At 44.3% G+C, this 27757-nt stretch overlaps 1 protein-coding gene across 3 annotated transcripts in view; it reads right to left on the minus strand.

The window, feature by feature from the left end:
- Positions 1–23514, minus strand: part of ERBIN (erbb2 interacting protein) — a 341118-nt gene extending 317604 nt beyond the window's left edge. For all 3 annotated transcript variants that reach the window (XM_073623490.1, XM_073623499.1, XM_073623482.1), the window contains exon 1: positions 23110–23514. The gene's annotated coding sequence lies outside the window, so the exon portion shown is untranslated. The remainder of the gene's footprint in view (positions 1–23109) is intronic.
- Between the last annotated feature and the right edge of the window lie 4243 nt (positions 23515–27757).

Genomic DNA, 27757 nt, shown 5'->3' on the forward strand with positions numbered 1-27757 from the left:
GGCTGTTTACAATCATCTTCCTAAAACTCTACTTTTCCAGCATACAAGCAGTAGTGAGCACTCTCTTGTCATATTTATAGGGGTCTCTCTTATCCATCTGGGAGAGGTAATACCCCCTGGGCTTGTTTTGTCTGACAGGTCCTGAGCAAGAGATTTCTTCTAGGCGTTATCCATTCATTTACATACATTACGTATCTTTCACGGAACTCAGAGTTCCTGGTGCAATTTAAAAATACTGAAAAAAAGGAAGTCAGATGTGGAAGCATCGACCGAATGTCTCACAAAGTCTTTTGGCCCAGTAAGTTTTTATAAGACGTAGGAACAGTTTGGGTTACACAGAGTGACCACAGTCCTGACAACCTTGAGGGCCCATTCACACTAAAGCAATCCAATGTGCTAACATTCAGTATGTCAAGCGTTAATGTGCATTGCGTTGGCAGCTCATTACGGGTGGGCTGCCAATGCACCACAACAAATGAAAGACCTACATGCGTGCAGTGGTGTACTGTGGTGTGTTGTGCTCTACTGTATAATGCCTTGCAATGGTTTGCTTATGTGTGTTGTGGCCAAGTGCATTAACGCATGTCTTTTAGCATGTGTTGCCACAATGCACAAGTGTGAATGGGCCCTAAAAGTAAATCTGCAACTGGCAGTCACTGTATACCTGATGGTGCCCAAAGACTCAGTGCAGTGAGGCTGTGCCCCCACTGAGCAGGTTAACTGCTCACTTTTGTCCAGGGAGATTTACTTACCTAATCCTCCCAGCACAAGACCAGTCCAGCACACCTGCACTCCAGTGGTCTTGAGTTGTGGAGTGTTCCCGATGTCATCAAGCCCAGAGCAGGCTCTACAGACCAGGAACAGTCCACCACTGGACCATGGGGGAGAGCAGTTTCTCAATGAAATAAAGGACTGGGTGGGTATAAGCTTTCTCCTCACCCATAGACAAAACAAGCATTAGCTTGTTGCAGGCATTGCTATATTAGACATACAGTAATTACATTGGTCCAGCTTGGACTAATGTATATACTATACCTGGTTTATGCCCCTGGAAGCTAGATATTACTAAAGTAGACATAGCTACCCCAGTGATCCTGGTCTCCTGATGAGCAACTTACTGAACCACAGAAAGTTGGCAGCTCAGCATGGGTGCCAGTCAGAGAACACCTTGCATATTCTGAATGAATATATTCTCCGATTAGATGAGGCAGAGATGTGGGGGCTGCTGGTCCAATCAGTGAACACTTTGCATCCATTCAGAAAATGCAAAGTATTCTCTAACTGGCACTCTTGGTGAGCTGCCAATCTCCTGTGTTCACAATGCATCAGGCTGGCAGCTCAGAACGGGGCCCCAAAAGCAAGTGGATGCCTCTGGAGTAGCGGTGTTGTCTACTTCAATGATTTCCAGCTACCATGGGGCATTAGCCTGGTATGGTAATTACAAAGGCGCGGGTACCTGCTTTTGACAGCTGCCTGCCCTCACTTCCCCTCAGATCACCTAGGCCTCTCACCTCCTTGCACCTTTGGAGCGTTCCAGCAGTCCTAGAGGCGATTGGTTTATATTGTGTTTTGACATTCGTTTTTACAACATGTTTGTGAATATCCTGTGTATCACTTTTCTATCCTTGAATAAACGTTTTTAATGGAATTGCACTAGGTCGGTGCGCCCTTCTCTTGTTTTTGTTGTCTTCCCTCACCCACTTTGCCTGCAGCCTTCTGGGACATGTCACAGGTCCCAGAAGGCTGCGGGACCATTCACAAAGTGCAGTGTGGCTTGAGCATGCGCAGTGTGAAGCCTCAAGGAGACACAGCCAGCATCCCACACTAAAGATGGAGGGGCCCGTTCTTGATTTTTGTGTGCTTTTCCCTGCAGTTTTTTAAGCTGGTGGCAGGGTCTCTTAGAGAACAATTGCAACCCTCTACTCAAAGTGGCCAGCTCTAGATGACTGCACCCTCAAATTTCAATCTCATGTAAACCTTTTTTGAAAGGACGGAGCATGGCATAATTAAAAAAATTATAAGAAATCAGTATGGAGCCTGATAAAGTACAAGTGGATAGGATAGGTTTGATACATTAAAGTACAACATGCTGCAGAGCTGTGGCTGGCTGGATCTGCTGTGGTGAGACCAAATAACTAAATCAGGGCAGAGCAGTGGCCCTCTATCTGCCATTCCATTACAAGTAATAATGTTCTCATTACAGTTCATTGATTCACACATCCAAGGGATTTAACACAAAGCAGGAAAGCAGCTGCAATTTCTGCGACATAAATACCAGCACTCCAGAGCAGAGGAAGAAAAGCGTGCTTGAAGATTGCTTTGTTTTCAGCTACTGTACATGGAACTGCGCTGTTCACCTTCATACACCAGAAAACCAGCAGCACGTTTAATCAGTTTCATTCACAAAAACTATTTTAATCTTAGAGAACACGTAAGACAGAACAAAAAACACATAAATAGAGCTAAACTGGTAGGCAGCACTCACATCTGAGAGGTTCCCAGCGGTATAGAGCAAATTAGCTACCGGCGGGAAACCGCGGCACAGAATCCAATCAGCCGCATTCACATCTCTGGGCTGCATGGATTCCGCTACATCAAAGTGCGTTTTAGGGGCCCATGGAAATTCATGGTAATGCAGTCAAATGTACAAGTAGTTCATAGTACTTCATTTTAACCATGTAACCTACAGAATGGATTTTGTCAGGAAAAGCGCACAGCAGAAACGGAGTAAAATAAAAGTCTACGCATAATTAAAACCCAATGGAAATTTCAGATCAGATCAGCTAAAATACATTCTATGTGCAAAACAAAAAAGGTGTACAAGGTATTGGGGCCCATTCACATCATATGAGTTTTGCTGCTATGGGCAGCTTTGCTCTGCACAGTCCTAATGCAATTTGCCTTGTTTTTCAAGAAGTCGGTTCATACCACTGTACTGCGGTGCATGCTTTTATTTTTTTTTTCGCACAGTGTGTTGCGACGCCAACAACTGCACCGCAATGTTGCTACAGTAAATAGAAATGAATAAAATGTCACTTTTGACATTTCAATAAAGTTGTAACAAAAAAAAATACAGTAAACCGGTTGGTGCATTGCCACTGTTCTTCCCAGTGCACTCCAGCTTCTGTGTATTCAGTGTGTCATGTTGGTGTGAAGCTACCCTTACAAATTTTATTTAGAAAGCAAAAAACACCTCATGCCATTTTGTAAATACAGGCTCTTGCTCCCTGTGTGGAAGCAGTGGTATCTCTGCAGAGGTCCACCAGGACCTCTGCTTAAAGTGGTTCTAAAGGCTCAAGGTTTTTTACCATAAAAAACCTTCTGTGTGCAGCAGCCCCCCCTAATACTTGCCTGAGCCCCATCGAGATCTAGCGATGTGCAAGAGAGCCTCAGCTCTTCAGGGACTCTCTCTCCTCATTGGCTCCCACTGCTGTTAATCACAGCCAGTTAGCCAATGAGGAGAGAGAGGGGATGGAGCCGAACGGCAGCTGTGTGTAAAAAGACGCGCAGAGCAGAGGCTCGGGAGCGAGCCTGCATGGGTGCCCCCATTTCAAGCTGCTTGCTCTGGGGACACTCGGCAGGAGGATTGAGACAAAACCACTGTACAGAGCAGGCAAGTAAGGATCGATCGATTATCGGTATGGCCAATATCCACTTTAGAAGTATTGGTCAAGAAACTGACTGATATTACCAAGATTGCTTCAAGGGGTTTTACCGTTCTTTAGAGTGGACGGTCAGCTTTATTATAATAAGAACCGATGCGGCTCAGCAGACGCTCAGCTGTTATTACAAGCAGCGGGAGGGAACGTTCCCCCCTCCCACCACCTTCTGCCACTCGCCCAGGCTCTCCCGTCCCACCGGGAGGCCCGAGCAACCAGCTGGCACGTCAGCTGGCTGGCTGAAGACCCGATCAAAGCCGATGCTTCGTTCGGGTCTCAGATCTAGTAATCTCCAGAAGTGATGTCATGACATCACTTCCCGGATTACTGCCCTCTTAAAAGCGCCAGTTTTAAAAAATAAAAGTATTCAAAAACACTGATCTTGACGTTTTGAATACTTTGAAGTACGAAGGAGGAGTTTGGGGTCTTATAGACCCCCGATTTCTCCATAAAGAGTGCCTGTCACATGCCTATTACTGTCACAAGGGATGTTTACATTCCTTGTGACAGCAATAACAGTGATAAAAAACAAAAAACAAATGTAAAATGACAGTGTAAAAAAACATTTTTAAATGTACAAAATATCGGCAAAAAAATAAATCAGCTATCGGCAGGAGAGGTGGCCGAAATATCGGTATCGTATCAGCACCGAAAAAACGATATCGTTCGATCCCTACAGGCAAGTATAACATGTTTATTATTTTAAAAAAAGATGTATTTAATATAACTTTAATCAGAGCCAGATCCAATCGTAAGGGAACATGAAAAGCTGACAATTGCAGATCAAGAGACCACCGCTTCCACACAAAGAGCAAAACGTCCTTTTCGAGTGCTGGCAGGGGACAAGCTTTGTTAATAAAGCTGTAGCTGCTTTCTAAAAAGAACTAAGACTCTGCAAACATTTTGCTTTGGTGCACCTGGAATATATTAAGCTGTTTGGCCTCATGCACATTCAATGTTTTTTGCAGCCGCTCCATGGTCATCAGGCGTTTTTTTTTCCTGCCTCTAAACTCCCCTGCATGTTAGCTTAAGCCACGGTTCACACAGGGGCGACTTAGCCGCCTGACAAGTTGTGTCCAGTTCTGTACTACGGAAGCATTCTAATAGGAGCGACTCAAGTCGCTCCGACTTAGAAAAAGGTTCCTGTACTATTTTTGAGGCGATTTCAGGCGACTTGCATTGACTTCTATATTCACGGAGTCGGCCTGCAAGTCATGTTGCCCCTGTGTGAACCGGCAGTAAGTGTCCATGCACACATATGCTTTTAACAGCGTTTAGTGGTAGAAAAAAAAAAAAAACACAACTGCCAGTGCATCCACGAGCAGCGATGTTTTGGCAGCAAAAATGCTCGATGCTTGGTTACACTAGGCGCATTTAGCGCTCGAGCATTAATTAATTTCAATGGCCAGAAAAAATAATTATTCTGGCCAATTAAATGCCCAAGTACTTGACACCTGTAAAGGCATCTAAACACGTCATAACGTTGTATATACTTTTACAAGAGTCAGGCCTTTTTTCTACCAAACCTTTGCTGCCAGGAGGAAAGGCTTTTAGGAGAGTTTGCAAAACATCCTGTGTGCATGAGCCCTAAAACTTGAAATTCAGTTGGACTTTAAAGCACACAAAGCTAAAATGTGTATATTTACAAAGCAACGTGGGAAATCAGCCACATACAACTGGTGGAAAAGCATCTGTATTCAAAATTGGTAACAAATTCCAAAAGGTACAATGTTGTAACAAACAATAAATACAAAGCTGGACAATCCCCAAAAGCCACTTAGACAATGCCTCTAAAAATGACAGCTCCGCGCCTTCTAAAACTTGCCTGTGCCTCCTGATTGGAGGAACCCCCCTCCCTTTGTCACAAGCTCAGGGGAGAGCATTCCACTCCAGCAAATCTTCAATGCAGATTTTCTTTATGTGAACTGTTCTTAGTCAAAGCTTGCACAATGAGAGAAGGCAATTCACTGAAATATCTATGCAGAGACAACTACGTTTTTCTGCACAGAAAATTAGTCATTTTTAAATTTACCAAACGTCAGCATCTAAAATTGCTTTAAAGTGCTACAGTCACCAGCCACAACAGTCTGTTACAATAGAGAGCTACAAAAACCAGGCCTCCAGATCCCAGGGAACCTGTCAGTATAGAAATATGAGATCGTCCATTTCTGACTTCTTGTTGAACATAAGAGCTCCTGTGCCGTCATTCTCAGGGCCAAGGTGATGGTTGGCAGAAGAGATGGGCCTCCATGGGCACTTTTAGCAGGGAAGTCCTAGATATACGAGATAGATTGCAGCTCATGGATAGTAACAGACTGCCTGCTCTCTTGCAGTAAAAAAAATATCCCCATAACTGCACTTAGTGCTGAAAAACAGTAACACGCCTTGATTAGTTTGAGCCATCTATAGCAGGACTAAGTGCACAAGTTTCTTTGATCTGGACCTCTGGATTTTTAGAAGCAGAGCCCTCCAAACGCCAATGGCTGCCAACAGAGCCCTCCAAACGCCAACAGCTGCCGAATGAGCCCTCCAAACACCAACGGCTGCCAACTGAGCCCTCCAAACACCAACGGCTGCCAGCTGAGCCCTCCAAACACCAACGGCTGCCAACTGAGCCCTCCAAACACCAACGGCTGCCAACTGAGCCCTCCAAACACCAACGGCTGCCAACTGAGCCCTCCAAACACCAACGGCTGCCAACTGAGCCCTCCAAACACCAACGACTGCCAACTGAGCCCTCCAAAACCAATGGCTGCTGACTGAGCCCCCTAAACCCCAATGGCTGCCAACTGAGCTGGAAGGTGGCAGAAGAGGTATAGTTGCTGCCTCTCTGTCTGTTGCAGCCTCTGCTAGGGGACTAGAACTCTCTTTAGACGATATCTAATTAGACAAAGGGTTTTTCGCATCCTCAGGTTTTTGGCACATGAGATTCATTTTCCATCATCAGTTAGCTGTAAATTAATCCTTTAAAACAAATGTCACTGCTGACCATGCATCAGTTTAAAGATTCGAAGGTCTGTAAAAATCAAACAATGACAAAATGAACCACATTCAAGGTACAAGACAATCACAGAAAATCAGCAAAAACTTAGCAGGAAGTTCATTTTCTGTAGGCTGTTTTAAAGAAATCTTAATGTAACTGGTCATTATAAAAAGGGAGCAGTCTAGAAATAAAACATTGTGAAAAGCACTCTACTCTCAGCCATTCACTTCTGATCATTTTGAGCACCCAAAACTATTTGTTTTGTCATCTAATCTTCAGGGAAAAAAAATCAGACCATCTATGACCAGCATTTGTCAGATCAGCTGATAAAAATCAGGCTGGGCACAGCTGTTATAAAAAAAAAAAAAAAGATATAACAGTATCAGTCGGACAAGGTTCTGAGAAATAAGCAGACGTATGTACAAAAAAAAAAAAAAAAAAAAAGTGAAATTCATTTGAAAATAGAGCATAAAAAAAGTGAAGAGCGTCATTGGCTTTAGAGCATTAAGAACATTTATAGGTCAGCTGTCACATTCTTTCACATAGAACGTTTATTTGAAACCTCGTCAGAGTATGAAAATTTCTCTTCATTAAGCATGACAGTGATAACTACGGGAACTAACTGCTAACAATAAGCATAAGGATGGGATTTCAGAAACATGCCAATACAAAAGATAAAGGGCTGCAATAGACAGCATTGCCTATCACCGTCCCAGCAGATAGGCAAGGCAGTTGTAACCTACTGTTGCAGTTTACACCAACGCACTGTGTTAATGTGGTGCGATTTTTGTGCAACACAATCAACGTGCTAGAATACATGGCATTAAATGAACGTAAAGATAAATAAAAGTGAAAAAAAAAAAAGAAAGCAAGGCAGTACATTTTACAATGTACAATGGATATAAAAAGTCTACACTCCCCTGCAAAAATGTTAGGTTTCTGTAATGTAAAAAATGAGACAAAGATAAATAATTTTAGAACGTTTCCCACCTTTAATGTGACCTTTAAAACTGCACAACTTAATTGAAAAACAAACTGAATCTTTTAGAGGGTGGGGGAGTAAAGATAAAAAAATGAAAATAATGTGGTTGCATAAGTGTACACACCCTCTTATAACTGGGGATGTTCTGGTGTTCAGAATTAAGCAATCACATTCAAACTGATGTTAAATAGGAGTCAGTACACACCTGCCATCATATTGAGTGCCTCTGATTAAGTCCAAATAAAGTTCAGCTGTGGTCCACAGAGAGCTTCCAAAGCATCAAAGGGATCTCATTGTTAAAATGTATCAGTCAGGAGAAGGGTACAAAAGAATTTCCAGAGCATTCAATATACCATGGAACACAGTGAAGACAGTCATCATCAAGTGGAGAAAATAGGGCACAATAGTGACATTACCAAGAACTGGACGTCCCTCCAACATTGATGAAAAGACAAGAAGACAACTAGTTAGGGAGGCTGCCAAGAGGCCTACAGTAAGATTAAAGGAGCTGCAGGAATATATGGCAAGTACTGGCTGTGTGGTACATGTGACAATCTCCCGTATTCTTCATATGTCTGGGCTATGGGGTAGAGTGGCAAGACAGAAGCCTTTTCTTACCAAGAAAATCATCCAAGCCTGGCTAAATTTTGCAAAAACACATCTGAAGTCTCCTAAAAGCATGTGGGAAAATGTGTTATGGTCTGATGATAACAAGGTTGAACTTTTTGGCCATAATTCCAAAAGATATGTTTGGCACAAAAACAACACTGCACATCACCAAAAGAACATACCCACCGTGAAGCATGGTGGTGGAAGCATCATGCTTTGGGGTCATTTTTCTTCAGCTGGAACAGGGCCTTAGTCAAGGTAGAGGGAATTATAAACAATTCTAAATACCAGTCAATATTGGCACAAAACCTTCAGGCTTCTGCTAGAAACCTGAACATGAAGAGGAACTTCCTCTTTCAGCATAACAACACAAAGCATACATCCGAAGGAACAAAGAAATGGCTTCACCAGAAGAAGATTAAAGCTTTGGAATGGTCCAGCCAGAGCACAGACCTGAATCCCATTGAAAATCTGTGGGGTGATCTTAAGAGGGCTATGCACAGGAGATGCCCTCGCAATCTGACAGATTTGGAGTGTTTTTTGCAAAGAAGAGTGGGCAAATATTGCCAAGTCAAGATGTGCCATGCCGATAGACTCGTACCCAAAAAGACTGAGTGCTGTAATAAAATCAAAAAGGTGCTTCAACAAAGTATTAGTTTAAGGGTGTGCACACTTATGCAACCATATTATTTTAATTTTACTTCCCTCCACCTAAAAGATTTCAGTTTGTTGTTCAACTAAGTTGTACAGTTTATAGGTCACATTAAAGGCTTCATGTACACTTCTGAGGGTAGACGGACGTTTAGGAGTAGTTGAGCGTTATTCTCAGCTGCCCCTGAACTCTCCTCTATGTTATCCTATCAGTAACTGTACACAGGGTTTCAACAGTTATAGTTATTCACTCATATCCCATATCCGTAAGATTCATTGGAAAAAGAAAAAAACCCCTCTAGGTCGGACTTTGGAGGCAGATTGGAACAATATGCTTTTTATAAAAGGTTACATTTTATTAAATATATATATGTATGTATATTACATATACAATATTAAATGCCCCTAGAGGCTGAACTATTTGTTATACATTTCAAACTTGGACCCTGGTTCTGGTTATCTTGGTGCAGCGGTGCCCATCCATGGAAGGTCCTGTGCAGGCGCTGGCATATGTCCGGATCAGTGAGATTTGTTCCTATTCCCACCAATGTGTGTCCTGAAGAAGCGATCCAGCGAAACGCGTTGATGCATAGGGGTTCACGTATGTTCTGATGTCATACTGTTGAAACGTCATTTTTTTTCTCTCATTGGGTATATGTAACGTCCTCCTTTTCTGACCATCACGTGGACAATACCTTTTTACAACTATTTTATTTTGTATATGTTCACATATCTATGTTTAATAAAATGTAACCTTTTATAGGAAGCATACTGTTGTTCCAATCTGCCTCCAAAGTCCGACCTAGAAGTTTTCTTTTTCCAATGTACACAGGGTTTATAGTAGTTTCCAGGCAGTTGAGGTTAGAAGCATTTTTTTTAGGAAAGCAAAAAAGTGTGTTCAGGACGGATGTTCGGACGCATTTGAAACGCCAAATACCTGTAAAAGCTTGTAAACGCGGTAACTCGCGTTTAGCCGCGTTTCTTTTTTAGCCATTTTTAATGGAGATACATTTCTGCCCATTTGCAATGGAAAAAACACGGCTAAAGTGGCATGTTAATGCAGCACAACGGATGTTTTTAAAACGCTGATTACTAGCTGTCAAGTTCCAATGTTCAGGAGAGGATTTAGGGTAACATTTTTTCCAGCCCAGAGTCCAGTTTTATTGATATGAAAACAAAAGTAAAAAGGAGAACTCACTCTGTTTTTATCACTAATGTAATGACATGGTGCTTATCTGTGACAAAGTCCTCAGTGTTGTCACTGATCTTCAGGGAGGCTGTATATATGTCTGGCCTTAGGGCATGAGACAATATTTACAGACAAGAACTGCTTGTGCGAAGGAGAAAGTTCTAACTAGGCAGGTAGAGGCTTTCAGCACATAGCACTCATCTGAACATATACACTATATTACCAGAAGTATTGTGACGCCTGCCTTTACACGCACATGAACTTTAATGGCATCCCAGTCTTAGTCCATAGGGTTCAATATTGAGTTGGCCCACCCTTTGCAACTATAACAGCTTCAACTCTTCTGAGAAGGCTGTCCACAAGGTTTAGCAATGTATCTATGGGAATGTTTGATCATTCTTCCAGAAGCACATTTGTGAGGTCAGGCACGGTTGTTGGACGAGAAGGCCTGGCTCGCAGTCTCCACTCTAATTTTTCCCAAAGGTGTTCTATCAGGTGGAGGTCAGGACTCTGTGCAGGTCAGTCAAGTTCCACCACCACAAACTCGCTAATCCATGTCTTTATGGACCTTTCTTTGTGCACAGTCATGTTTGAACAGGAAGAGGCCATCCCCAAACTGTTCCCACAAAGTTGGAAGCGTGAAATTGTCCAAAATGTCCTGGTATGCTGACGCCTTAAATGTTCCCTTCACTGGAACTAAGGGACCAAGCCCAACCCCTGAAAAGCAACCCTACACCAAATGATTTGCACCAGTGCATCAAGCTAGGTCCATAAAGACATGGATGAGCGAGTTTGGGGTAGAGGAACTTGACTGGCCTGCACAAAGTCCTGACCTCAACCCGATATATACCACTTTTGGGATGAATTAGAACGGAGGCTTCGAGTCAGGCCTTCTCGTCCATCATCAGTGCCTAACCTCATAAATGCACTTCTGGAGAATGGTCAAACATTCCCATAGACACACTCCTAAACCTTGTGGACAGCCTTTCCAGGAGAGTTGAAGCTGTTAAAGCTGCAAAGGGTGGGCCAACTCAATATTGGACCCTATGGACTAAAACTGGGATGCCAATAAAGTTGGCATGGGTGTGTAAAGGCAGGCGTCCCAATACTTTTGGTAATCTAGTGTATCTCTCCACCAACAATCTGGAACATTTCCATATAATGTAATAAAATAAAAAAAAGCACAGCAGATTGTTTAAGGACCGAATACAAGCACATTTATAATAGAGTGTTAAGGGTTAGAGCTTCTGCCAGGTTTTTATTGCTGTATGGGAATCCACCAAGGAGAGCTCTCTTCACTCCTGGTCTCTGTGACACCTGGACAACAAATAAGGGGTGACTGGTGAGGACAAGGAGGCACAGGATGAACTAAAAACCCTCATGAGGTTATAGCATTCCCCTATTCTACTAACAAAGTGATTCTGCTGATTTCCCCATAATTTTCCATTGCACTCTGCCATCCTGACCCCACACAAGGAAGTGAAGTGAATCTCCAAAATGGGGACACAGCAATCAAAACTAGCAGAGGTTCTAACTTGGAACTCTAGATATATGTTTTGCCTGTAGTTGAGCTGAAAAAAAAAACTGATTTCCATAGCCTTCCATGTCATGAAATCCATTAGCTAGGTACACCTGAACTCAGTATTTGTGAGAACCCACCAGATGCAGCTCTATTACAGGTTCAGATTTCATTTCATTTACCTAAAAGAACTCTCTAATGTCTGTCTAGTCTTGGGAAGGAAAAAGGAGAGTTCTGAATGCAGATTCTATCCTTTACTTCAATCATTGGTCATGAACGTGCCTTAAACCCCCGACATGAGAGACGTCTTCAAAAGGGACCTGTCCTAAGGTTGGCCATAGATGGATCAAAATTGCAGGAGAAAATCGGTCAACTTCAGTACAACCAGCTGTTCAGTTTTTTTTTCGTGTGATCACTGCCAGCAGCTATAGCTGGCAGAAGTAATCATTGTATTCTGATGGTGGGGAAACCTCCCGCTGTCAGAATTCAATAGCGCAGCAGGATGGATTCCCCCATCAACATTGACTGTGTTGATGGGGGAATCAAGTGATATTCCTTCCTTCCACCCGTGGTGGAAGGAAAGAAAAAAGGCATAATCTATGGCTTGCCTAAGAAATTGGAGTCACTGCAAAAAAATATTTAAATCAGGTGTCTGGACTTCACTTGTTTGTTCAAGGTCAGCGACTCAGATAGTTCTGAAGCCAGACCTGGGTCAGCATGAGGGCCTGGAAACTTTTCAGGAGCTCAACAATGGCAGCCTCCATATTACATAAGAGCTCATTTAAATGGACGGGCATTAGCGAGAGTCTGCAATCTGCACCAGCAGAAAAATCATCCCCATGTACAGTGTGAGTGTGTGTGAACAGCCACAACCGGTAGCAATATGGCTAGATGTGTGCCCTGTACAAATCAACATCCGATGTTGCCACTGTTGGCGTGTAACTGTTTATCTGAGGAGGTACACACGGCTAGGGATTCTGACCGCTCCTCGATAAGACAGATTGGGGGAGATTTACTAAAACTAGACCACTCAGAATCTGCTGCAGCTGTGTATGGTAGCCAATCAGCTTCTAATCTCTGCTCTATGTAGAGTAAGGATGAGCTCCAGTGTGTCCGCAACCGCATGTTCAGAGTCCGCCAGGAAGTCGGCACTGCACGGTGCTAATCGCAGGCAGTGAGACATTTCCCGATCTCTGCAGCCTGAGATTTGCGAACACGCCTGAGCCCATCCTTAATGTAGAGCTGCACCAGATTTTGCACTCTCTGGTTTTAGTAAATCTCCCCATGTGTGTCTTGGGAGAACATTTCTGGACACATACAAATTGGCTGCAACTAATCGTCCAGTCTGTAGGCAGTCATGGCTCAAAGTGCTCCTGGGTCCAGATGCAATGCTTAACCTTATCTGAACACAGTTGCCTATCCATCCTCAATCACCCACCTAAATGAGGCCTTAAGGATCAATCCCCCTTTACCCCTTTTTTTTTTTAGACCGAGTACAAGTACCGATACTTTTTTATGTCAACTGACAATTTTCAAAGTACAATACAGACTAACGATATCTTTTTTTATAATTATGAAGACTGAAGGGAACTGATAGGTGGCACTGACTGATGGCCACTGATTTGCGGCAATGATGGGTGGCACTGGTATGTGGCACTGACTGACGGGCACTGATTTGCAGCACTGATAGGTGGCACTGGTATGTGGCACTGACTGATGGGCACTGATAGGTGGCACTTATTAGTTAGTGAACTATATGGGCTGGGTGTAACAAGATGTCCGCTGCCGCCTTGTGACTGCAGGCTTACTGTGGCCGAGTGCAGGGTGTGCCAAGATGAGCGTCGCGGTCTACAGTCTCTGATCGAGACTCGGCCCTTCATTTCCGTTAACGATTCTTACGGCCCGGGTCACCGATTCTGATGGGCGGCACATGCGGGTGTGACCCACACCCCTTCCTCTATAAGCTTATCTTCCGCTGCAAGGACTCGTGCTCCGCCTTCTCCACCCCCTGACTTCCGGGAGACTCTGCATGTAAAAGGTATCGGGTGAGGCATAGGGAGCATTTACCCGAGTACAAGTACTCATATCTGCACCGATACTAGTATCGGTGCAACCCTACTAAAAAGTATTGTGTTAAGCTAGCCATACAATTTTCTTATTCAATTTTCCTTAGATTTACCTTCAACTATGTAGTTTAAGGCCCTGTCTGATAGCATACAAATGGAAAGTGTTTAGGTTTGACCTCATACTATACGGTTTTGGTAAGTCTAAACGAAAGTTGTACTAGAAAATTGTATAATGTATAGCCACCCCTGAAGGAGTTGTAAAGGCTGAAGTTTTTTTATCTTAATGCATTCTATGCATTAAGATAAAAAAAACATTCTGTGTGTGTAGCAGCCCCCCCAAATTACTTACCTGGGCCCCATCTCTCTCCAGCGCCATTGGCTCCCACGGCTGTCAAAGTCAGTCAGCCAATCAGGGGAGAGAGGGGGCAGGGCCAGGTCAGGTCTCTGTGTCTGAATAGATCCAGCGACGTGTATGAGAGCAGTGGCTCTTCTGGGTCTCCCTCTCCTCATTGGTTCACACAGTAGTGGGAGCTATTGGCTCCTGCTGCTGTCAATCACAGCCAGTGAGCTAATAAGGAGATAGCAATATGGGAGTGAGCCTACTCGAGTGCCCCCATAGCAAGAGGCTAGAGGGAGCAAGGACAGCCAGTGGGGGCCCAAAAAAGAAGAGGATCAGGCCTCTCTGTGCAAAACCGTTACACAGAGCAGGCAATTATAACATGTTTTTTTTAAATATCCACTTGAGCTCCGTTGGATTTACCCCCCCCCCCCCAAATAAAATTTATTTCCCTTTTTCCCACAAATAAAGTTTCTTTTGGTGATATTTGATCACCTCTGCGGTTTTTATTTTTTGCGCTACAAACAGAGAACGACTGACAATTTTGGGGAAAAAAATTATATTTTTTACTTTCTGCTCTAAAAACATCCAATAAAAATCCCAATAAGTGTATATTGATTGGTTTGTGTAAAAGTTATATCATCTACAAACTATGGGATATTTTTATTTATTCTTTATTAGTAATTGTGGCGATCAACGACTTATAGCGAGACTGTGATATTGCGGCAGACAAATTGGACACCTGACACTTGGACATTTTTTTGGGCACCAGTGACACCAATACAATGATCAGTGCTAAAGATATGCACTGTCACTGTACTAATACTGGCTGGGAAGGGGTTAACATCAGGGGCGATTGAAGGGTTAACTTTGTGATTAGCCAGTGTTTCAGTTGGGTGCTTTTACTAGTGGAAGGCATTGATTGGTGTTTCTGCTTTACAGGATCTATGCCTTCCCTACCGACAGAATGGCGATCTGCCTTATTTACATAGGAAGACTGCTGTTCTGCCTGTGTACCGAACAATTAGTGGATGCCGGAGGACATTGGGTCCACGGGACCTGTTGTGTAAAATCATAGCTGGAGCAAGCCACCGCTGATGCACATTTCTGCCAAATACCCGGAAGTGCAGGATCCCATCTATCCATCTATATATCCACACATGATCCTGTGCAGCGCGGCCGCCCTGCAACAGTAGATCTGTCTGCAAGTGGTTATAACCTTAAGGGTCAGTTCACACAGGGGCAACACGACTTACAGCGCGACTTTGCAAGGCAACTTGGAGGCGACTTCAGCGCGACTTCAAGTCGCCTCCAGGACAGGCGACTTTGCCTGTGGCCAATCAGAGCTAATCAGCTCTTGTGACATCACTGATGTTCCTGTTCTCTTCCTGGGTAAATTCTTTTCTTTTTCCTGTAAAGTTGCTTCACTATAGATGAGGATCCGACTTCCATTGAAATCTACAGGTACAAGTCGCCTTGAAGTAGTACAGGAACCTTTTCTGAAGTCGGAGTGACTTCAGTAGTGTACATTAAGACGTCTCTCATTAACTATAATGGAATTTCTTACGTCCAGCGACTTGGGGCGACTTGAGGTCTGACAAGTCGGATCCCAAGTAGCTGTAGTGTGAACCGGCACTTAGAATCACAGTCACTTTAACTTTACACCTGTAGAAGTTTGTTAAAAAAAATTTATTTTTCAGAACGTTCAATCAGGTAAGGAGTAAGAGGGTGATCTGACAATCAGTTTTGACCAGAGCAAGCAAAGAAACCGAATGACAGGGATGGAAAAAATGATGAAACGAATGCAAACAAAACATTTCTAATGCAGCATACATACGGTCGGACTTTTCGACCGGACTGGTCTGACGGACGCCGACGGACCAAATCCGCCAGACAATCCGATCGTGTGTGTGGGCTTTACCGGACCTTCAGCGGACTTTTCTAGACTTTAGATTTGGAACATGCTTCAAATCTTTACGTCGTAACTCTGCCGGACCCAGAAATCCGCTCGTCTGTATGCTAGTCTGACGGACAAAAACAGACCCTAGGGTAGCTATTGGCTACTGGCTATCAACTTCCTTATTTTAGTCTGGTGTACGTCATCACGTACGAATCCATTGGACTTTGGTGTGATCGGGTGTAGGCAAGTCCGTTCGTTAAAAAGTCTGTCACAAGTCTGTCGGACCAGTCCGGTTGAAAAGTCCGCTCGTGTGTATGCGGCATAACTGTTACATTTTCTCCCGGTTGAGAGAAACCATAACTCGTTTTATACGCATTCACTTGTCAAAGTTAATCCGGAAGTAAGTTCATTCTACAAAATTTGAGACATTAACTCAAACAAAAAGTCCTTCACAAATTAGTCAAAGTCTATGAAGGCACCATCAAATGGTCAGACGAGGGATTTTTATACTTTATACAATTGTACAGGTGTAAGGCCAGCAGAAGGCACGATGAGCTACACAAGCAGACAGATAAGTCCAATGCTTATCTTCTTATGCTAAGTTAGGAAGATTCAAGGGATAACTCAGGCTGGTAATAATGGAGACGGAATACATATGCAGTACTGAATCATTTAAAAAAAGGTAGTAACATCTAAAACACAGATCAAAGGCGGCTATCAGAGCACTTTTAGAATAGCATGTGACATTAAAAAAAATGAATATGTTGAATGTTCTCACCAGTAAGAGGTCTGCAATCCTGCTGCACAGAAATACATGACTGCTTTATGGTATAGGATCCTGGCGTTCACCAGCAGCATCCATACCATAGGATACACTGCAATAAATTGCTGCATGAAGCACACCCCAGTCATAAAACACAACGGAGGAGAATAAAATAATGCAATGCTTCAAAATGACAAAAGAAATGGCGCAACGTGCATCCACTGACATGAAATGAGGGGGAAGGTCACACAATGATTGTAGATGCTGAAAAAACAGGCATTGATTTCCTGTGTAGAGCTGAATAGTCTGAGATCATCAGTTCTGTATAGATTTTAAAGGGGACCTGTGCTGGCAGAAACATGTGGGCTGACATTGCTGGACACTTCTAAAAATGTTCACATCCTGCCGGTCAGACTCCTCCAATGGCTTTACCTTTGTGAGTCACCGTCTGACATTGAGTATGGGACTTCACTTGCTGCATTCTAGGTGAGCGACTCATTACCAGAGAACAACCAGGCGACTAACATTCACTGGAGACCAGCCAGAGCACCTACATAGCCCTCTACAGAACTCACTGATAGTAAATGATATCCTTATTCTAGAAGAATAATCCATACACATTCACTACTTAAAGGAAAACTTCACTTTCCCAATCAACACTGATTATTTTTTATCTACGTGCTAGCATTAGTAAATAGAAAAATAGATCATATTTACTTGTTTTACACATTTCTTAAAGTGGAGGTCCGCTGAAAAAAAAAAAAAATTAAAAGCCAGCAGCTACAAATACTGCAGCTGCTGACTTTTAATATATGGACACTTACCTGTCCAGGGAGCCCGCGACGTCAGCAGCCGAAGCCGTCCGTCCTTCGGCTCTCGGCTGCTGCCGCCGCCACCCTCGGTAAGGGAATAAGGAAGTGAAGCTGTGCGGCTTCACTTCCTGGTTCCCTACTGCGCATGCGCAAGTCGCGCTGCGCATCCTCTCAGGTCCCTGCTGTATTCTGTGTCTCACAGAATACAGCGGGGGGGGAGGACGGGGTAGGTGGCGGAAGTGGAGTAGGTCACGGCAATCACCGCGGTGAGCTATGCCAGGAAGTGGGAGCAAATACCTGTATTAGACAGATATCTGCTCCCTCCTCCCCCCTGAAAGGTGCCAAATGTGACACCGGAGGGGGGGGGGGGGGATCCAAAAAGTGGAAGTTCCATTTTTGGGTGGAACTCCACTTTAAGTTGCTCCCTCACTGAACAAGTTGATCCCACTTCACGGAGGCGCCCGTGTGAAAAGGGCCTATTCTTGTTTCCTCCCACATTCCAAAGACACATTTCAAGGTTAATTGGCTGTTGTCTGAATTGGTTGTAGTACATTTGTGCCGGTCTAAGGCCTCATGTACGCTCTTGACACAGTAACGCGAGAATGCGCCTAGCATTATTATTGCACGTTAAAGAGGAACTTCACCCAACCCTCCCCCCCTTAACATTTGGGACAGTTTAATGGATCCTGGCACAGGTAAGTGTCCTAATATTAAAAGTCAGAAGCTATAGTTTTTGTAGCTGCGGACTTATAATTTTTGATGTAAGGAGCTTTTGAGCGTTTTTTTCTTTTTTACATTTAAAAGATCCTCTCTAAAACACACAAGTGATGGAGTTACAGAAGGAGCTTCTTGGAGCTGCAGTGTACATGAGCCCTGAGAATCCGACCTGTAATCTCCTTCTGCAGACTCTGGTAACACTCTGTTGGATGGCCAGCGCAGCTCTGGTAGGCATTTCAAGCATGGAGCCACTGGAAAAAATGAAGATTCCAAGGTTACTGCAACAAAGATCACAGTGCAGTCATTGTGGAAAGAAAGGGTATAGTTCTCCTACAAATAAAAGTGCAGTTTCACTTCATAAAAATACTTATAAACATAAGAATGCAGGGTAAGCAGGTCCAGTGATATCACAAAGTACCCATCACTTGGAATTAGCAGATCCAATAGCACTCTGATTCGGGCCATGTGACTTGTAGGCCTGGAGGCCACAATGGACTGCCAACATCAGAAGAGTTTTCAACAAAAAAGCAACTTTACTGACATAGGTACCCACAGGGACTAAACTTTTATTGGAAATGGACCTGGAAGAACATTGCCACAGAATCATTGTTTCTAAAGGTGGCACAAGATATTCCACGGAGAGATCACCACCCAGCCTCCCGAATGTCTCTGAAGCAGGAGGTCAGGTCATCTCCAAGGTGGATCTCTCTCCTCACCACAAGTATGAAGACAAGTAATGAAGTAAATAAGACATGTGACATTTTGTGCAGTGGATCCGTCTACTTGACACTTGATGGGAACATTCGAATGGTGAAGATAGTGTGATTTTCAATTACAACGCACCCTGGATGTATTTGGGACCTTGCGCTGGCACTGATGTCATATTGGGAGCAATGGCTGTGTCCCAACTGACAGCAATGGGACATCCTGCACAGAGATGCTTGCAACACCTGTGCATCCTCCCATGCAGGTAAACACGTCCATCACACAGGGCACAGATTTATACTCCCCAAGACCTGTATTTTTATATATCGCCATTGACTTCTATGGCCCCTCCAATGCATTAAAACGAAGGGGGAAAAAAAAAAGGGACATGTCATAATTTTCAAAACACATTGCACTACAGAGATGGTATTGGTAATAGTGATTGTTATGATGGGGAAGTGAGACATTCATTTTAGCATGTTAAAATGTACACTGATGCATTTTAATACATGCATTGCAATGTGCTAAAACGCCCTACATTCTTATCTCAGCGCTGTAATGTGTTTTATAAAATACGACGTGCATTGTTTTTCTGTGTTTAAGTGCATTGGGGTGCGCATAGATGTCAATGGCAGCCCAAGGTATTAACAAGTCTTGGTTAATGTTTATGGGAGATGAGCTCAGGCATCCTCCAAACTCCTCTCTAGCCAATGCGTTCTCTATTTCAGCTCTAAAGAACCGCGGCCCAAGTCATGCCTTCTCTGCAGCTCACATAAACAAAAAGGTGGGAAGAATGACCTGGACAGCAGCTCATTGGAGTAAAAAATAAAATAATAAAAAAAAAGGGAACACAGGTTCTGAGTGTGACAAATGTCAGACCTCAGGAGAGATCCCTGGTGGCAATACACACTTTGATAAATGATTGATTTATTTTCTGATTGATATCTCCCACTAGGAATAGTTGACCTATAGTCAACAACCTGTTCGATGGATAGGACACACATGGGGATGTGACCTTTGATTGATAGTTGGAAGGTAGACCCTCAAAAGAAACACACATTGACGCATGACACCCCACCGGCCTAACACTACATAAAACACACCTCTACACACATACATCTAAATGGGCCTTCAATCAGAACACCCTCCTCCAACTGAGCAGAATCCCGGTAATGATTTATTTTGGGTGACACACACACAACACACACACACCGCAAACGTAAAAAGAAAAGAGAAGGAACCAATAGGGAGACCTGGCTGAAACGCTTGGCTCAGCATATTGCTGGCTGGATGTGAAATGAGAATTTAGCATTGTGGGCCGGTCAGTCCAGAGCTCAGCCCGACGAGGAGCAGCCACAATGTGCATGCCTGAGAATGAACAAAGAGCTCCACTGTGTGTACAGAGACAGGCCAGGAGGATTATGTCCCAGGGACAGACAACCCCCCCCCCCATTACTACAGTCACTGCACATCAACTTGATGAAAACTGCTCTGACAGAGCACAAAGGGGTGAAATCAGGAGAGGACAACCGCACACAAAAGTCCACCGGAATTAAAAAAATATTACAATTAATTATATAAAATAATTAATATATATATATAAAAAAAAAAAAAAACAACACCATTTGGCATGCTTGTTGCCGCTTTCTTTTAAGCGATATGTCAATCATATTTCTGTTTATTCTACCAATACAAACATTTTCAACCCTAAAAAAAAATAATAATAATGTCTTAAATACTGCAGAGATCAGACCAGACCACCTTTCTGCATGAATACATTTTCTATGTGGTCGCACGGTTCGCTCGATCCTGTCTCTGAATACGGGAGACGATTTTCTGTTTCCTGGTTCAGCATGAACTTCTGCCAGACATTGCAGAGATGTAAAACCAGCGGAGCAGACACAGGGTAGCGCAACAGTCTGCATTCACACATTTTGCTTAGCGACACGAGGAGACGCTCTATAACCAATCACATTTTGTCCAACTACATCAAATTAACAGCAGCTCAGGAAAAAAAAAAAAAAGAAAAGAGAGAGAGAGAGAGAGGCTCCCTACAAAGTGCAGCAGCACGCAGCCGCCGGCGCTTTCACTGGAAACCTGATTCCATTCCAGCTCATTGTTGCGTTACCAAACTGCTAAGCAACACCAATGCGAGAACACGGTGGACTGATTCCAGTGTATACAGGCAAGGCCCGGGCCAGGCAACAACCTGCAACACTGCATGTCATGGCAAACCGGGATCACCATATCCGCAACAAGGGGGGGAGGGGAGGGGGGAGAACATGCTTCTGTCATAGAGCCAACCTGTACAGTGCTGGATGTTTAACACCAACTCAAATCTGAGGAAGTAACGTGATCTGTGAGAGGTTAGAAAAGGACAGGACGTTTTTTATTTTATAATTGTTAAAAACCATGTACAGCCCAGACTGAGATGAAGGCATCAGTTCCATTTCTTCCACCGGTATCCAGTGATCTCAGGAACTGACGCTCACCCCAGACATAGCAGGTAGAGCCCATCACCCACACACACACCAATCCACCTTACCCACATCTTCTACAAAAGGCCACAGGAGGAAGGACTGATGATTATTATACCACGCCAACAGATAGTGTACAATATAAAGGAGATAGTACAGGTACAATACAAGAGGAAGGACTGGTAATGGTTATTATCATTACTATTATTATACAGTGAATATATATAGATAGATAGATAATAATAGAGGAGATAGTACGGGTAGAAGAGAAAGGACTGATCATGATGATAATACGGCACCAGCAGGTAATGCAGCACTTTATATTATAAAGGAGACCATACGGGTTCAATACAAGGAGGGTCATCAGGACAGACCTGCTGGTGACAGCTAGCAATCCCAAATCGATCATACACTATACAATCTGATTGTACCATCCTCCATCACCTATGTAGCAGAACCTGTCAGATGTGATACAATCCCAATGCATCGTTTATGTTTTATCCTCAGAACTCCTTTAGATCTCTCATCATCTAGTACAAGGACCGGCCTGATCTGATGACATGGAGTGTCTGTCCTCATGGTGCTGGAGCAATCGTCTCCTGTCTATAGACTGTGTGTGTATGGGAGGAAGGGGCCTTAGATTGTAAGCTCCGGGGGGAAGGGACTGATGGGAATGGACAGTGGCGTGCAAACTGTCAGCACTATATAAATACCTGTAATAATAATAATAATAATAATAATAGGTTCCTGTAGATCCCCATCAATGATGAAATACGAGGATCTGTCCGATTTCATACTAATTGGTTGGGTTGTTTCGCTTTGTTCTCGTACTTTTTAGATTGTAAGCTCTGCAGAGCTGGACCCTCCGATTCCTCCTCTATTGAATTCTATTATAACTGTACTCTTGTCTGTCCTACTGATGTTAAGTGCTCAGCAAACTGTTGGCGCTATATATATTCTAAAGTGATTGTACAATCTGATTGTATATATAGTATCTGGCCAGTTTAAAAAAAAAAAAAAAAACACAGATGACGAGAGATCCACAGGGACCCGTTTATATAAAATCTTTGGGACTACAGATCATTGCGTACAACCAGATTGTATGGAGTGTAGCCAACTGATGACAAGAAATTTAAAGCAACCTGTCTATAAAAAAACTCTATGGGACATAAAAGACCTACCCCTTTATAGAGGGCTGTGTACAATCAGATTGTATGATGTGTGGTAAGGCAAACCAGAAACCCACAAGGACCTGTCTATGTAAAATCGAAGAGACTAAAATACCTACATCTTAATAGATCACAGCGTACAATCAGATTGTATGGAATGTGCCCATCTCAATTAAAACACCGATGACAAGAGATCCACAAAGAACCTGTTTATATCAAATCTATGAGACTAAACAACCAACCTCTACAGATCACTGTGTACAATCAGATTGTATAGTGTGTGTGTAACCAACCTCTACAGATCACGGTGTACAGATTGTATAGTGTGTGTGGCCAGCTGATCACAGGAGATCCACAAACACCCGTGTATATAAAATCAATGGGACTAACAGACCAAGCTCTGTACAGAGGAGTGTGTACGATTCGATTGTATGGTATGTGTGGCCAGCTTATGACCGGATCCTATGTGTGTGACCCGATCATAGAGGGAAGGATATGATGGAGAGAAGGATATGATGAGAGGTGTTGTGTGATCGGAGGACAGTGTGAAGTGTAATGATTGATCTCTCACCTCCTCTCCTCTCCTGTGTGCGGAGATCTCCTCTCCTCCCCGGCAGACCCCCCTATACATCCACCGATCTCCTCCTCCGGGCAGTACAGATCCCAGATCCCGGCTCAGAGCACACAAAGAGCGGACAACTTCCACACACAACTTCTCCTCTCCTCCCCTCCTCCACCTTCTTCTTCCCTCCGGGGGGCGGGGCGAATAAAGAATAAAAAGGTTATGGGGTGGGGGGAGAAGTCCTGGGGGGTGAGTGTGGAGTACAGAGGAAGGGGGAGAAGTCCTGGGTGTCGGGGTGTCAGAGAGGTGATATTTGGGGTGTATTGTCGCACTGTAGAGCCGCACCCTTCACACACACCGGACTCTCCTCCTCCCGCCAGCACACACTCTCCCCTCCCCCTCCTGTCCCTCTCCCTCCTCCTCCTCCTCCTCCTCCTCCTCTCAGGAGGACTGTCTGTGTGTCTCCTCTCACTTCCTGAGGCGGAACACTAGAGCGCCCCCTCTCTTCCCTTCCCTCTCCTCGGTTCCCCTTCTGCTGTGTCCTGTGTGCAGAGCTCCCATAACACTGGCCTCTCTCCTCATAACACTGGCCTCTCTCCTCATAACACTGGCCTCTCTCCTCATAACACTGGCCTCTCTCCTCATAACACTGGCCTCTCTCCTCATAACACTGGCCTCTCTCCTCATGGCCTCTCCTCTCCGCTGACTGGCCTCCTCAGGTCTCACAGAGGAGAAGGAGAGGTCACCTAGACAGCCATGACCCCGGCTCGCCCCTCTCCGAGGGGTCCTTTATCTGTATGGGGGGGGACAGTTCAGTCACCTCAGGTTTCTACACACCAGCCTGGGGTGTCCCCTGAGCTTGCACTCTTTTTTTGCGGGTTTGTTCAACTTATGTGCGCTGACCAAAGTTTTTCTGCACTGTATAAACATAAGTCACCTAAAGGCTCGTTGACACTTGCTTCGGCTTCAACACACATTAATGGCTGGTTTACACTTGCTTCAAAACACGGCTTCGGACACGCTTTGTTAAAGCGCTCTGAACGCCAGTCAAAGCCTCTGTCACTAAATAAAATGGTTAGCTTACAGTCCTGTTTACACCTTGCGTTTGGTTTGCTTTGCCTCAGCTTTAAAAATTATACCCCATGTGCTTCAGTGGTGCTTCAAAGCGTCTTCAAAGTCTCCATAGAAGTCTATGGCAAAGCTCACCTGAAGCTACACGAAGCCTCACCGAAGTTCCACCAAAGCCTCATTGAAGCACCAAGCAAAAGCAAGGGGTAAACAGGACTGTAAGCTAACCATTTTATTTGGTGACAGGGGCTTTCACTGGCATTCAGAGAGCTTTTAGGGCTCATTTACACTTGCTTTGGCTTCAACAAAGCTTTGGACATGCTTTGTTAAAGCTCTCTGAAGGCCAGTCAAAGCACCTGTCACTAAATAAAATGGTTAGCGTACAGTCCTGTTTACAGCTTGCATTTGCTTTGTTTTGCTTTGGCTTTGCTTCAAAAGTTATACCCCATGTAGCTTCAGTGGTGCTTCAAAGCGTCTTCAAAGCCTCCATAGAAGTCTATGGCAAAGCTCGCTTGAAGCCTCATCGAAGCTCCACCAAAACCTCATTGAAGCACCAAGCAAAAGCAAGGTGTAAACAGGACTGTAGGCTAACCATTTTATTTAGTGGCAGGAGCTTTGTCTGGCGTTCAGAGAGCTTTAACAAAGCGTGTCCAAAGCCGTGTTTTGAAGCAAGTGTAAACTAGCCCTTAGACACATAGAATGCAATTGTTTTCTGTGTGTCCTGTTCACACCACACAGTACATTGGGGGTTTTCCCCACTGCGTCACCACGCAGCACAACGCGCCTTAACCTCTGTATAGTGACATGAATGAAGAAAGTGACACTTCAAATAAAGTTAAAAGGTTACAGTAGTTCACCTTCACAGAAATAATGAAAAGGTGTACTAACACCAGACAGCCTCCTCCTAAATGTTTTTTTAAAGTGGAGTTCCATCCAAAATGGAACTTCCACTTTTTGGAATCCTCCCCCCTCTGGTGTCACATTTGGCACCTTTCAGGGGGGAGGAGGGAGCAGATACCTGTCTAATACAAGTATTAGCTCCCACTTCCTGGCATAGATCACCATGGCATTCGCGGTGACCTACACCACTTCCAGAGCCTACTCTGTCCTCCCCCGCTGTATTCTGGGAGACAAAAGACAGCAGGGACCAGAGAGGACACGCAGCGCGACTTGCGCATGCGCAGTAGGGAACCAGGTAGTGAAGCCACACGGCTTCACTTCCTGATTCCCTTACAGAGGATGGTGGCGGCAGCAGCCGAGAGCGGACGGACAGATCGGCTTCGGCTGACGACATCGCAGGTTCCCTGGACAGGGAAGTGTCCATATATTAAAAGTCAGCAGCTGCAGTATTTGTAGCTGCTGGCTTTTAATATTTTTTTTTTCGGCGGACCTCCTCTTTAACAACTTTTTTTTTTTTTAGAACCATTCATCCATCTGTGCACCCGCAGCAGCCAGCAGGAGAGGGATCCTGGCAGCACTGCAGGGGGACGAAGGGGGGGGGGGGGCCCAGGCACACCGGGGAATCAGATGTGGGCAACACAGGGAAGGAGATCGGTGAGCCGGGATGGGATGACAATTACAGAACAATGCACTGTGTCTGTGTCTCTCCCTTTAGCAGTTGGAAGTGCGGTTCCTGTGTGGGCTGCAAATTCTAGTAGATTGCAGAGGTGGGGTGGTGATGGTATGAAAGCTTTGATATAGGTATTTTCATGTTTTCTTCAGAATAGCACTCATTAATACTGGTGCTGCTCTTTTTTATGCACCACACTGCAGTCTAGTAGAAGCACCGTTGTAGCACCCTCCTAATTTAGAGCAGGCTGCTAGATAAATTTGGTTTTGCTCTGCTGTAATCAGTGAAGGAGGGGTTGATTATTTAGGCCTTTAGTGGGAAGAAGAACAGAGCAGGCAGCCTGAATATTTATGGACCTTCAGCCAATCCCTAGGGAGGTGTGCCCAGAAGGTGGCGAGAAAGCCAATAAATAGTGGGGCCTGCGCAGCACGGGCAGTGTTCCTGGTTCCACCTGTGCAGGTGGAGACCCCTGTGAGTTGGCTTGGGCTCTCTGGTGCAAGATCCTAGAGGCAGCCATGAGGAAGACACCGAGGTCCCAGCTAGGCTTAGCTGGGGGGACTTATTTGCAGATCCTTGTCCAGGGGTCAAGTTGCGTCTGGAGAAGCTCACTAGAGAGAACCAGGAGAAAGTTTGTGGGAAAGAGTCCAGTTGTTCTTTGGTGGTCTGAGTCTACATCTTCCTCACTAGGTGGCTATAGGCAGAAGGCAACCAAAGATCCTGTAGCTGAGTGGAGTAGATGACCCCCAGTGCTGAAGGAAAGTGACTGGGTGTATCTTTTAAAGCGGAAGTAAAGCCCACTTGGTGATTTTTGCCTACAGGTAAGGCTATAATAAAGCTGTAGGTAAAATGAACCTGTGGGTAAAATGAATGAATCTCCTAAACAATGCACCATTTAGGAGATATTCACCCTGGATGCAGCCAGATATGTCACCGGCACATGCGCTCTGAAGGTCCAGCATATCTTGCTGGACCTTCAGAGCTTTTTGCCGGAACTGAGGACTCCCTCGCACATGCGCAGGAGTGACGTTATTGTGGCTCCGTCCAATCCCATACCTGAAGTGTATGAACCTGGAAAAAAGACCGGGGGAAGATGTCAGCCTTCTCAGCGGTGACAGCACAGCGCTGGAGGGCTTAGTTCCAAGGTAAATAATTCATAATGTGCTAGCATGCGATGCATACTAGCTCATTATGCTTGTGTTTTATTTTTAAACAGGCACGGTTTACTACCGCTTTAATTAAGGAAGGAGTGCAGGTCACCAACAGCACAGAGATCCTGTGGGCCATTCAGCAGTTCATGCAGAAATTGAGGAGTCCTCAAGTTATTCTGTTCTACAGTTTTCGAGGTGTCCCATGCTCCCTCTCCCTATTCCAGTTCATCGTTCCCAATAGAAACCCTACAAAGAATCCCTAGACTGTTTTCTGAGCCAGTGGAAGAATAAAAAATAATGCTGTGTGCCTGGCTGTGTGTGCTCTAAGGGGGCAAATAAGATTGTATTCACAGGTATAACACCTATACATAATAGTAAAATTATATTAAAACTGTAACTACGAGGTGCATCCTGAGAGAATAAAAAAACAAAATCCTGATTTAGCTACAAGCTGCTATTACGTCACAGAATCTGAATGACTTCCTTGGGTTCCACCAGCTGTATCTATAAATCAATTGTCAGACTGGGGCCCTCCTGCTACTAGGGGAATACAAGTCCTAGCATACTGGTTACCTTACCTGAAGCTATCTCAGCTTTCCACTTCTAAGAAAGTAAAATGACAGATTAGCAGCCTCTACCATTTCTAATCATGAACTGTTCTCTGCCTGTTATTCCTCTCCTGAACTGAAAACATGAACGAGTCGTGTGTTTAGAAGCAAATCGCAGCCAATCAGAGCCCGACTATGAAAACGTTAGGGAATACAAGAACCAGTGAGGTACGTGGCTTGTGCACTTTGCCCACAGGCTGTCAGGAGGGGGCAGAGGTTCGTGCTCACCATGCAGCACGCATAACAATAACTATGAGAAGGTG

Source organism: Aquarana catesbeiana, linkage group LG01 (assembly GCF_042186555.1).
Source record: "Aquarana catesbeiana isolate 2022-GZ linkage group LG01, ASM4218655v1, whole genome shotgun sequence".
In the NCBI taxonomy this organism is placed as follows: Eukaryota; Metazoa; Chordata; class Amphibia; order Anura; family Ranidae; genus Aquarana; species Aquarana catesbeiana.